The sequence below is a fragment of the Anastrepha ludens genome, chromosome 3, assembly GCF_028408465.1.
Source record: "Anastrepha ludens isolate Willacy chromosome 3, idAnaLude1.1, whole genome shotgun sequence".
NCBI classification, from domain to species: domain Eukaryota; kingdom Metazoa; phylum Arthropoda; class Insecta; order Diptera; family Tephritidae; genus Anastrepha; species Anastrepha ludens.
The window spans coordinates 65452711-65465874 of record NC_071499.1 but is presented as its reverse complement, the minus strand read 5'-3'; the positions used below and the strand labels follow the sequence as shown (position 1 = coordinate 65465874).

General features: G+C 35.9%; 1 pseudogene; it reads right to left on the bottom strand.

Moving 5' to 3' along the window:
• Nucleotides 1-11752: 11752 nt before the first annotated feature.
• Nucleotides 11753-12295, bottom strand: LOC128856512 (60S ribosomal protein L14-like; annotated as a pseudogene).
• Between the last annotated feature and the right edge of the window lie 869 nt (nucleotides 12296-13164).

Here is a 13164-nt window from a genome sequence, read left to right as displayed (position 1 = left end):
TTACTACTTACTTCTCGTTGAAACTAGAAAGACTGTCAGAGACCTTGACCTTTTTAAATGTACACAAAAATCATAATATAAGTATCCCGATTCTCCCCGCATTTCTCCCTTAAAAACACCGAAAAATTTGTCATCTTCCCGCTTATAGCACTGAAATTTAAGTTTGAATGAGTGAATAAAAATGGACTTAGACCTCCTGGTCTTTGTGACCTGAGATTATATGGTGAACAGTATTATTTCGTACGAAATGTTAGTGGCCAACGCTGTCCTGGAATGCCTGGAATGCTACCATAATATTTGTACTCAGACCATAGGTACATTGAGTTTTAGTGTGGCGAGGAGGCATAAATGCCATTGCCCTATAGAAACTCCAGAAAAACAGACTGGCAGAAGGTTAAGGGGGCGTTGTGGGACCTTGACGTGGCGCCACCAAGACTTCGGCATTGAGGCGGTTGTTGAGAAACTCAATGCTGCCTTAACATAATGCTTTGAACCAGCCTGAGCCTGTCCAATTCAAGCTCTCTTTGACCGTACTCCCGTTCTTTGGTGGAATCGAGAGCTCCCGATGTTGAGGCGTGAGTCGAGAAAACTTCTAAATCGGGCTCTAAATAATAACCTGGCAGAGGACTGGCAGCGACACCGTGATGTTCACAAGAGCTATAAGAGGCTTACTAGGGAATAGAAAAGAGCCTCCTGTAGGGAATTCTGCAGCGGTATTGAATTTCTGAGCGTCATGGCGAAATTGGTTAGGATCCTGAAAAGGAACCCAACTGAAAAGCTGATGTCACTTAGGAAATCTGATGGCTCCTTCGTGGAGAGGCAAAGGGAGATACTCAGTTTGTTGATAGAATCTCACTTTCCAGGTAATCAGATAAACGTCGGCCGGACCTTACTGAAAGAGGCAGTTGTCAGAGCTACTACACCTTCTCGGCATAATTGGTACGTTGCTGTGGAGAATGAAGAAGCATCTCAAAGCGAATTATCGCCTGTTTTTTCGCAAAATTTACTTATGTCGCAACTGCACCACCCAAACATTTAATCCTGGGTAGGACACAGTCATTTGATTAGCAAAACTTTTTTAAGAACTAAGGAAAACCAATCGGTGAAGACCAAGGCAATGCAAGCTCTCACACATTAGCAAAGGACTCAACAAAAGAAAGACACTCATACGTCTTAATCACAAGAGTTTCCAGATGGCAAAAATGAAGATATGGAAAGGTAAACGTCCAGCTGACGCAGGACAAACCACGGCTGCTTCCGTAAGTATGTACCTATATCGCTTTGAGCTGTTCGATTTTCCACTGTGCCAAAAAAACGAGTACGCGAAACATGTGTTGATTGTCTGTCCACGATTCACGGCCAACGAATGCGACTGCTAAACAGGCGAGTCTAAATTTATATACATAGAAGCGGACGTGGTCAGACAGGCGGTGAACTGGTCAGACAGGTGGTGTTTATTATAACAAGTAGTGGGAGGAGCCAGGTGTATGCAACCTTCGAAGGGCAGCATGTGAACTGTATTTATAAGACGTAGAGCCCAGTGTCCAATTAGTTAAAGTCATACACCGACGGTGTGTGGGCTATCGATGCTTCCCCACCGTCTAAAAAATATATAATATATACAAGGTGGTGCGAAATTAACTTAGGATTTATAACTTTTGCAATTGTCGTAAGGTTCATCATATTTGACACTAGTGAACTTGATATACTGAGGCAATGGGGCTCGTAAAGGTCGAAAATAAGATTTCCTTTTACTCAAAATCATTTATGTTTTATTTAGGAAAAAAGTTATTGTATGATTAATTTTGCATCACTTTTTATATATGTATTTCTGTCCAGGAGATAAAGATCATAGCAAGTAGTACTTACTGTACTGTACTGTATTGCTTCGAGGATTGAAAAAAAAAGCTGACCCTAGAGATTAATATCTGTCATATCAGATGAATAAATAAATATTTTTCGAGAAAAATAAAATATCTCTTCTTCCTTAACAAAACTTTTACTTTACACTGCTTATAAGTGCTAAATTTGTAAAAGTATTTAACAGAATACCAATCATCACTATATTAGGCATGTAGGTATGACTTATTGGACTACCTGTTATACGTGAATAAATTCCAGTATTGGAATAAAAGTTCACATTCTGTATATAAATACCACACATTTTAATCAAATTGCAAATACACCAAGAAACAAGTTGCAAACACTAAATAAATATAAGCCACTGGAACACAATTTTTTTGAATTGGGGAAGTTGTAAAACTTTACCGAAACTGGGTTAAATTGTGTCTTTAATTCATTATTTATCTATGTTGTTTTTTGTTATTGTTTTTGTGGCTTGCATTGCAAATGAGAGTGTTAGTGATACAATAAATCGTGGCAAATGCGCATTTAAAGTTTCGCATTCCGACCAAACACAATAACAACAACCGCCGCAGCAAAAATTATGACAGCGCAGCGACAAATTGATGATGATGACGATGACGCTGACGATGATTTGATGATGATGGACACATCGGGCGCGGCGCAATTCGCAACTCGCAACTCGAATTGAACGAACAACTTGACTTGTTTTAGATCTGCGGCTTTCCTGCTGACTGCATACAACAGCTCTTATGCATACGCGCATACAAACATACAAACGCGTATGTGCCCATGCAAACATTTATGCAAAAATAAGCTTGCGCTCGCATGTGCTCTGCATGTGACATTAATATAAAAACAACAACATTGTCATCGACAAATCGATGTTTGCCGCCGGGTAAGTATTTCGTTTGATTTTTGGAGAGCAGGAAGTGAATGGGGCCAGTAGGCGTCGCTGCTGCCACTGTTGCTAGAGGCTGAGTGGCGGAGTATTCAGTGCGACTGGAATCTGCGAAAAATTCCACATTGCATAAATCCACATGCAATTATGTTTGTGCGTACGTATGTGTGCCGGCATGCATATTTTGGACTTTTATGTGCACATGCAGTTGTGTTGTTGTACGCATTGCGTATTTTTCATTTATTTTAGTGTTTGTGTTGCTGGCGGTGCGGTGCTACAAGGATCATCAACATTCATAATAAATAATTGCATTTACAATATCTGCATTGTTATTTCGTTTGACTTTATTTTGTATTGGCAACGTTGATTTTGTGTAAATTTAAAGTAATAACAGAAAAAACAAATTCAAAGTGCATTGGCAAATATTTCAGTTGTAAACAAATTTACTTTGGAGTTGTGCAATGTTCATATTTAAATAAGTTTTTAGTTTCTTTAATATAAAAATTTGTCCACATCCAATATTAAATTATACAGTCCTGTGCAAAAAAAAGCCGGACAGTCTGAAAACTCCATTTTTTGAAGTAGTATGGATTTTATCAACTATGTTTGAATGTGGTTATATTCCATTGTGTTTTTAATACAAAAGTATTAAATAAAATAAATAAATTTCATACGTGTTTTTAATATATTCATACTTTATTTGTTTTAGCAGAGTCAATAACGAATGTTTTATTATTAGTTTATCCTTATTATATAATCTTACAGCTAATTAATTCAAAACAAAATTAATTATTTCATTATAAATGTTATAATTTGAAGTTTTAATACTTGGTCGCACTGCCTTTCGCCTTAGTTGCCGCTTTAATACGTCTCGGCATTGATGTAACCAGGGCTTGCAACAATTCCTCCGAAATATCGGAGAGGTTCACAATTGGGTTTAAGTCGGGACTGTTACCCGGTCATTCCAATTGGACAATTCCGTTTTTTTCCATAAATTCTTTTACCTGCAACAAATTAGGAATAAATCATTGGTTTTTTGATTCGACATTTAAACAAAATACTCGGGAGATTTAACAAAAATCATAACTTACTTTGTGAGATCGGTGGCATGGCGCAGAATCATCCTGAAATATAACGTCCGTTCTTAGAGAATACTGCTCCTCAATGACTGGTATTAAATGCCTATTTAAAATTGAAATGTAAGCATCTCCGTTCACCCGACCATCAATAAGAGTCAGTGCTTTCGTTCCGTCTGTCTTACAGTAGGCAGTATGCATTCAGTTTTATATCTTTCGCCAGATCTGCGCCTCACATGGTGGATACCATCCGATCCAAAGAGGTTAAACTTGGATTCATCCGAAAAAATCACATTCTTCCAGTGCTCGACAGTCCAGTTTTCATGAGTTTTGGCCCATCGGTATCGTTTTTGACGAATTTTTTCGTTCAAAAGCGGCTTTTTTGCGGGATGTCATCCTACAAAACCGGCATTTATCAATCTCCTACGCACAGTAGATGAATCTATTTCGACGCCAGTTGCATCCAAGAACTCCTTCCTGATGTCTGCCGAAGATTTGAAACGGTCCTGGATACACATCCGCTTAATCATCCGGTCTTCAGCAGGCGACGTCTTTTTTCGTCGTCCAGATCCTTTCTTTCGCTCCGTTGAAGCCGTTTCTGCAAATTTCTTTGAAAAATCGGCAACAGATGATTTGCTGAAGCCTACTTTAGCAGCAATTTGACGTACGGACATTTTTTGCTGTGATAGTGCAATAATTTGCCCCTTAACGACAGCTCCCATTTGCTTCGATCTTGGCATATTTTTGATATTATCGTATCAACTATTTCACTTATTGGTTAAATTATGATACAAATTAATTCAAAACTGTTCTATTTATACACAAAAAAAGCTACGTACCGCCAAGAGGCTTTATACTCAAGCTATAGAAATTTAAATAGGGTAAATTAGCTCTCCGGTTTTTTAATCAAGATTGTTAAAATAATTTACTAAAGCGTTTCAAACTCTTTTCCATATTTCATTTTCTACGTTGCACACACTGGGAAAGATTGTTCACTCTTCTTCCATATGCAGAGGGTTTTTTGAAAATATGCTAATAGGCGAACATCCGAATCCTCTAACGACCTACGATTCGAGCCAAATTTAAAGCAGATAAAAGGAATAGAAAAAAATGCAGGGTTAATAGACGGTCCCCTGATAAGTCTGAGTGAGGTAGCTTGTCAAAGCAGAAAAAAATGTTGATTACCATTTACTGAAAAGCGGCCAAAAATTATTATTTTTCGGTTTTAAATGGTTAGGGGGACTATGATATTTAAAAAAACGTACTTTTTTACTTACGAAATGCTTTGTAAAAGTTACACCGTATTACCTCTACACGTTAATCTACCTGTGCAGTTTTTTAAATCGATTAGAATTTGCATCAACGAGTTTGTTTAAAAGTTTGCGTTATTCAATGGTGCAAAAATGCTAAAAATGTTGGGATACTCTATAGAAAACAGGCGTTTACGAGTGGCCTGAACGCTTCCGAAAAGATCGTGAGTTCATCCAAGTTGACGACCATAATGGTGTGCCGGCGAAATCGAGGTCTGATGAAAACATCAATAAAGTGAAATAGAAAGTAGAAGGTGATCAATAACCGGAAATTAAAAGTCAGAGAGCTGGCAGAGGACATAAATATTGTTTATGCTGCAAGGTTGGTGCCAAAAGATCTGAATTGTATGCAAAAAAAGAACCATATTAATACCGCCAAAGACATAATTTCCAAGGCTGAATCCGACGCATCATTACTGGAGACGATACGTGGGCTTATGAGTACGACACGCACACCAGACATCAGACGAGTGAGTGGAGAGCACCGAATGAACCCAGGCAAAAAAACCAAGTCGTTTTCAATGAAAAAAGAAAGCAATGCCATAATCTTTTTCCAGAAGCTGTGGACTATTTTTTGGGCGTTATGAGACTTTTATACGAAGAAATTCGTCGAAAATGAAAGGAGTTCAGAGAGAACAACTCGTGAGTTTTGCGCCAACATGACAGATGGTCGCACAGTGCTATCATTACCCGTGAATTTTGACCAAGAACGAAACGAATACCATCCAACAGCCAACCAATTCACCTGAAATCATCTGTGTGACCGAATCAAAAATAGCCGGAGAGTAGTAATGGAAAAATCGAAGACGGAGCGAGTGCGAATCAAAAATACCGGAAATAGGGTTTAGAAAATGGGATGACACAACAAATAGATATCAAGCACTTTTTCAAGAGCTGAATCAAGGCGATGGAGTATTTTGAAGACGGTAATATCACTTTTGAGGACATATTCCGGGAACTTTTTGATCAAGGTGTATATATATCTGGAATCTGTATATATTTAAATGGCGCTGTAGGAGGGTGGATGTAGTTGGGTGCTTGGTGGTAGTTTTTTTGTTTAATTTTTAGGAATTTTTTTTAATTTTTAATTTTTATTTCAACGGCTTTATTCCAATATTGGCTGAATGGAAGTACTTAAAGAGCTTAGAAATATGGAAATTAATTTCTAATAATAATAACTTTTTTTAATTCTCCATTGTGGCGAGAATCTGAATATAACCAAAAATATATTCTATATCCCTATAGTTATTAGCACGCATAATTAAAATATATATACAATATATATATTTCGTCACGGCAGATATTTTTTATGAGAATCTTTTTCATGGCAGAAATACACTCGGAGGTTTGCCATTGCCTGCCGACGGGCGACCGCCGTTAGAAAAAACGTTTTCTTCATTTTTGTGCTTCACCGAGATTCGAAGCTACGTTCTCTCTGTGAATTCCGAATGGTAGTCACGCACAAACCGTTCGGCTGCTGTGGCCATTTTTTCAGTATACTATTACTTTATTCGAAAGAATAAACATTATCATTATTTATAAATCACGACGTCATTCGAATGGTTGCCATGGTGGGCTTCGCAGTAACGCATACGGCTAACCCAGTGCTCCAAGACCTTGGTGTTAGTTTCTAGTTCTATCTCACGAATGTCTTGCCTCTGTTAGGGCACCACACAAGAAAAGTCGAATGATGTCAAATCGCAGCTCCGAAGTGGACCTTTGACGTGTGAGTATGAATCAATTTTTGAGTTTTTAACCAATTCATCATCATCATTGTTTCCTTGAATCCCTAGCGGGACGTAGGGCATCAATAACAAATAAGCGCCATCTCGTCTGATTACTGGGTAACGCCTTCACCTGCTTCCAGCTTAACCCGAGTGGGGCCGTCTCGCGATCCACAGTTCTTTTCAAGGTTTCAGTTGGTCTACCAGGCGCTCTTCCTCTCGCTGTGAGTGGTTTCTACTCCATTGCCTTCTTTGCTATGTTACGTCTTCCTTGCATAAAGTGTGACCAATCCACTTCTATTTCTGTTTTCAAGTGCAAATATCAAGCGGCTTTATATTTGCTTTTTCGAGCAATTCCTTGTTTGGCATTATCCATAAGGAAAAACTCGGAAAAAATAGCCTAAAGTGTATCTAAGATACATATAAGATATGGCTCTCTCTCTTCTTTTCCTCTACGTTACATCTTTTTTCTCTCTCGCGGAACGAAAATGCCCAAAACGTTGCATGGCCTCGAAATTTTACTCTTCATTCTCGCTCGTTCATCGACGCCCAACAAGTTTCACTTCAAAAAATATTGAAATGATTTTTCGGGAACACCTTGACGGCACAGGGCAACCCAGAGGCCCACTCTGTGCACGCTGTCAAAGGTTTTTCAAAATCGATGAGCCCTAAATTAAGGTCAGCTCTGAACTCTGCGCATAGTTCGATGATATTTCTAAATTTAGGCAACTGTAACTTAAAGAAGTTTACTTTAGTTTTAAGAAAAAAAAAATATTTTACTTACACTTTTAATATGAAAAAGGATATTTTAAGACGTTGTAATGGTATTAATGTTTTGTTCTTTGGTTGACTGCAGTCGAACGGCTCCAAAGCGGGCGCTACATTATTTTTGATTTTTGCAATAATTTTGCTAGGTAAGCTTTTGTGAAATAAAAAAATAAAAATTGAAGTTTGTAACTGGTCCAAAATGGGTTACTTTGGAATCATAATGGGCTAGAATTTGTTTTGGCTAGTATGAACTGGTATTCTAAGTAGTATTTTGCTGCTATATGGCCGGACAACTGACATTTCCTGGGATTTCACAGTGTTCTAAAATGAAAAAAAAATAGAACACGAACTGGTTGAGATGAAAACTGCACTGGAAGTATTCTAATTCACAACCAGGACTTTTCTCTACCGGGAAACTGCTGATTATATGTGCATGTGTTGATATGTGTGATGGATGCTTTTTATCGGTTGACTGGTTACAGAAAGGAAATACAAAACTTTCAACAAAGCAGGTACTCTTTTAATTAATAAAAAGAAAAAAAGCACGTTATTAGTTGTTAAGAGTTTTGTTGTTTTTTGTTGCTTTCTCACCAGATTAACAAAAGCCAAAGTGCATTTGTGTGAAGATATAGAAAAAAGCACTTCACTGAAATTAATCGTCCGAAACGTGAAATTGCACTTGTGTTCATTTCTTCCCTAGGCGGGTACATACATATGTATCCACGTACTTATTGATAATTTCTATCATACATACATACACACATATCTATAGACAACTGGGTATGTATGTGCCATAGTCACCCTATGCTATAAAACCTATTTCCTCATTTATTTAGTTTCATTGGCTGACAGAAGCCGGTGAAAGTTAAAACATGCACACATACATACATACATACATCCATATGAACGCAAGGTCGGTGAAGTATTTTGATTTATGCGCATATAAATATTGAAGATGCCGATAAAAGATTTGTTTTCTTTTTGCGCAGAATTACCATCGAAGTTATGTAATTAGAAAGGGAACTTGATAATAAATGACTTGCACACACACATACATGCAAATGTTTTCTGTGTTTGTGAATTAAGTAATTTCGAAGTGATTGGAGACCTCTTTGTTGTTTGCTTTGTAATTGTAAATTTGTTTGCCTCTTAATCTAATTTGCATATCACAAGTCTTGATTAGCCACTGTGATGTAATTTCTTCCAAAGAGCTTCCAAAGAGGGTCACGCTTTAATCCATTATGCGCTTTCACGCAAATACAAATTAATTCAACAAGTTGTTAGCCGTCACTATAAGAGGTAAGGGGCAACCAGCAAATGCTTTATTAAAATTTTAATTTAATACAAATTTTGCTATGGTGATTTTAGTAGTCAAAAAATGACTGTCCCTCCAAAAAGCAAATCCGATCAGGATGACTTCGAAACCATGGTATGGTATACATCGAATATACCTATCGAAAATACCTACAAGAGGTTCAATGTTGGCTCCGGTAATTGGTCAGTAAGCTAATTTTTTTCACTTAAAGTAATAAAATGTACAGGAGGAATACAAAGAACCACATTTCGTGCACGGATTTTATGCAGCAGCTGATTCATTTATATTTCTTACTTTTATTATAATACGTAAAATAAAACATAAATAATTGGCGCGTACACTTCTGTTGGGTTTTTGTCCGAAGTACTACTCCTATTTGTGGCGTGCGATTTGTTGTTGTATCACAAATGGAGGAACTTATAGTTTTAAGCCGACGCCGAACGGCAGATGGTTTTAATGAGCAGCTTTTTTTCATGGAAAATATACATTCGGAGGTTTACCATTGCCTGCCGAGGTGCGACCGCTATTAGAAAAAAGTGTTTCTTCAATTTGGTGTTTCATGCACGGAGATACGAACCTACGTACTCCGGCTGGTAGTCACGCACCAATCCATTCGGCTACGGAAGTTCAAGTTAAAAAGAAACCCATATTTTTTTTCCAAAATATGACATTAGTAATCCAAGTATAAGTGCAGTTGGGTCTCGTTAGATGGCCTTAGAAAAATAAGATTTCATAATAAAAATAAATTTATGAGGCGACAAAATCATTCATTTGGCTCAGTATAGTTTAAATGCGCTTGAAGCACGGACATCAGCAGGAGAAATATGCCCGTATTTTACACTCTGTTATCAATGAACGCAAAAAAGTGAGCCAAGAACCCACCGAAATTGTTCTAGGGGCAGCGCATATTGACAAACTTTGACTCTTTTCATATTTTTTCTCCAAATTTTTTTATAAAAATATAATTCATTCTATAAAAAATACCATAAAAATCCGAGTACCAAACTTCACACATGATTTATAAAAATTCGTCAAATTTTCACTAAAATTAGAAAATTTTTAATCAGCGTTAAAAAATAGAAATTGAGTACACAGATTTATATTCCATTGAATTTTAATATCATAAAAGCAAAGTTTGAATGCTCAAAATTATTTCTGCTTTTTGAACGTTTTTTACCCTGAAGGTGTTGCGTGTTTTCTCATATTTACGCATGCACGATTTTTTCTTTATATTGCTTGTCAAAATGTGGTGCCTTTATAATAATTTCTGCCGGCGTATTTATGGTATTTATGCTTCTAATATTGTAAAAGCCAATACTGCTCAAATTTCGGTTCGTTTATTATGTTTCGGTAATTTCGATGTCAAAGTTGCATTACGCTCTGGAATGTCTGCTATCGAAAATATCATCGAGAAAATGGAAATCCTTCAGTTCGGCCATATCGTATCATGTAACATTTTTTTTTGACTGCTCTGAAGCTAAATATTGCACAAAAAATCAACTGGAACGACTTGAATAAGGCTAAATACGACACTAAACTCGATAAGTGGGCTACACGAGTAAGAGCAAAAAAGCTTTATGGATCGAATTTCCATCCGTAAATCAAAATTTATGCTGAATCGGGTCGAAAACAACATATTTTTGAAGTGGGTGGGGATTGGTGGTGAAAAGTAAAAAATAATTAATAATAATTGTGAGAACTTATGGATCGCGATGAGCCAGCGCATATAGTGGCAAAATCAAGATTTACGGTCTGGACGCAATTTTTTTTTTTTTTTTGGTTTCAATTCATTTTTTTTTTTTTTCAATATTTTAATTAAGAAGTTCTTTAACATAGCCCAAGCTAAAAAGTGGTATGTGGGATTGACAGAAAATCATCCACAATAAGCTGCTCTCCTGCGGTCAATCTCATAATTCGGGTCTGTACACACCCACAATTGGGCAATATGAAGGAAGTAAATACCCAAAAGCGTTCCTTATTGGCCAACATCATATGAGAGAAATTGTGTTCCACCAGCACAATGCCAGACCACACACATCCATAGCGACTTGCCAGAGCCTCCACACCTTAGTTTAGTAGATTTTTATGCAGTCATATCTCCGTCCAGATCTAGCGCTAAGTGTTTTCCAATAGCTTCGGTCTGTAGAGAATGATTTTGATCATCAAAAAAAAAAAAATCCATCTCAGGAAAAGCTTGCGCAAATTGCCCAGCTCTTTGCCACTAAATGAGTAAGGGAACTACTTCTAAAATGATTCGGAGACTCCCCTATTTCACTTCACTTCCAGTTTTACAATATTTTTTTTAACCCCAATTGAATCTACATATTAATTAACTTTCAAATTCCTTGAAAATGTTTAACTCACTTTATATATTACACATTCTATATTTTATAAGCTTACCCTACACCCATTCATAATAAATATAATTGTCAACTTTTCGAAGACGCAAATGCACCTATTTAGAAATTTTTTGTTTTTATTTTTAAATTTCAAAGCTTTAATTCTGCTTAGTTACAAATTTCTTAAATTTTTCAAACCCCGATTCTACATATTTATTAGTTGCAAAAACAAAACAACAAAAAAAAAAAAATATTTATTTTTGAAGTCCGGTAATTTTTTATTTTTTAGTTTTTTAAAGTTTTTGAACCAAAATTTTTTAATATTTATTTATATCTGGAAATTTTTTAAATTTTTTGAAATCCCATTTCCAATTATTTACTAAATTTTTTTTAATTTTTTAAACTCCAATTTCTCCTATTTATTCATTGTATGAAATTTTTTAATTTTTTGTATCCCCAATTGCTGAAAAGTTAGAACACGGTTATTTATTTTATTGCAGCACCCTTCTTTACACCTTGTGACTTCAGTTCTCGAATGCGTTCACGTTTGTCCTTCTTCAACTTGCGTTCTGTGCCGTCGGACTTAGTGCGTTTCTTTACCGTGTTAAAAGCAATGGTAAGTAACTTGTTACGTTGACGCCTTGCATAACGCAGCTTGAAGCGATCGACGTCATTCAAATGTGAACGCTTGCAAATATTCTGCGATCTTGCTGACCACGGGCTTGCCTTCCATTGGGTTTCATGTCGCTGTCCTTCCATGCTTTGCGCACAATTCGTGTGGGAGCAGTGAAGGGGAACTTAATGCGGTATTTTGTCAAATGCAGATTATTCAATCCGTATTCCTGACGTGGTACTCCTTCCTGTCAATAGGCCATCGACAAGTACCCGTGTTTGATCAATAGCATCAACAATCGCAACGAGGCCCCCCTTCAAGGGACCCGTTGAGCATTTAGCAATGCGACCAGTCTGTACAAACCTCTGGAAAGGCATCGTTAGCCGGAAAAACATTTTTTTAAATTTTTTTAAATTTTCGAAACCCTATTTCCACATTTTTTTTTGTTTTCTAAGATTTTTAAAAATGCCTCAACTACATTATTTCATTTTCATTATTTTTTTTTTAATTTTTAAAATTAACATTATTTTTGGAATTATTTTTCCTGCTACTCACTAATTCTTTTTAATTTTTTAAACTTCTATTCCTCCTACTTATTCATTTTTAAAATTTTTGAAACCCAACTTCCACAAATTTATTATATTTTTTAATTTTTGAAACCTCAACTCCACGATTCCAATTTATTTAAATTTTTGGAACTCCAATTCCAGCTATCTTTTTAATTTTTGAACCTCCTATTTCACCCTTTTACTATTATTTTTTTAAATTTATAAGCCCCAGTTACACCCAAGTATTAATTTTTAAAAGTTTTAAAAATTCTTCAGACCTTAATTCCAAATATGTATTTATTATTGTTTTTTTAAGTTTTGAAGTCCACATATCTGTTGTTTTTTAAAGAATTTCAATTCCTTTTTTATTATTATTTTTACAATTTTAGAAACCTTTGAAGCTCCAATTCCACTGGTCATATTTTTTTAAATTAATTTTTGAGACCCCAATTCCACTTTTTATTATTTTATATATAATTTAAAGTCCCAGATCCTACTAATTATTAATTTTTAGAACTTTCAAAAATTTTTCCAATTCCACCTAAATATTATTTTTTATAATTTTTCCAAATTTTTGTAACTATATTACAATTTCACATATTTATTATTATTTCTTTATATATTGAAGCTTCAACTGCACACATTTATTGATTTAAAAAAAATGCAAGTCCCAGTTTAGCATGATTATTGATTTTCTTTTAGTTTTA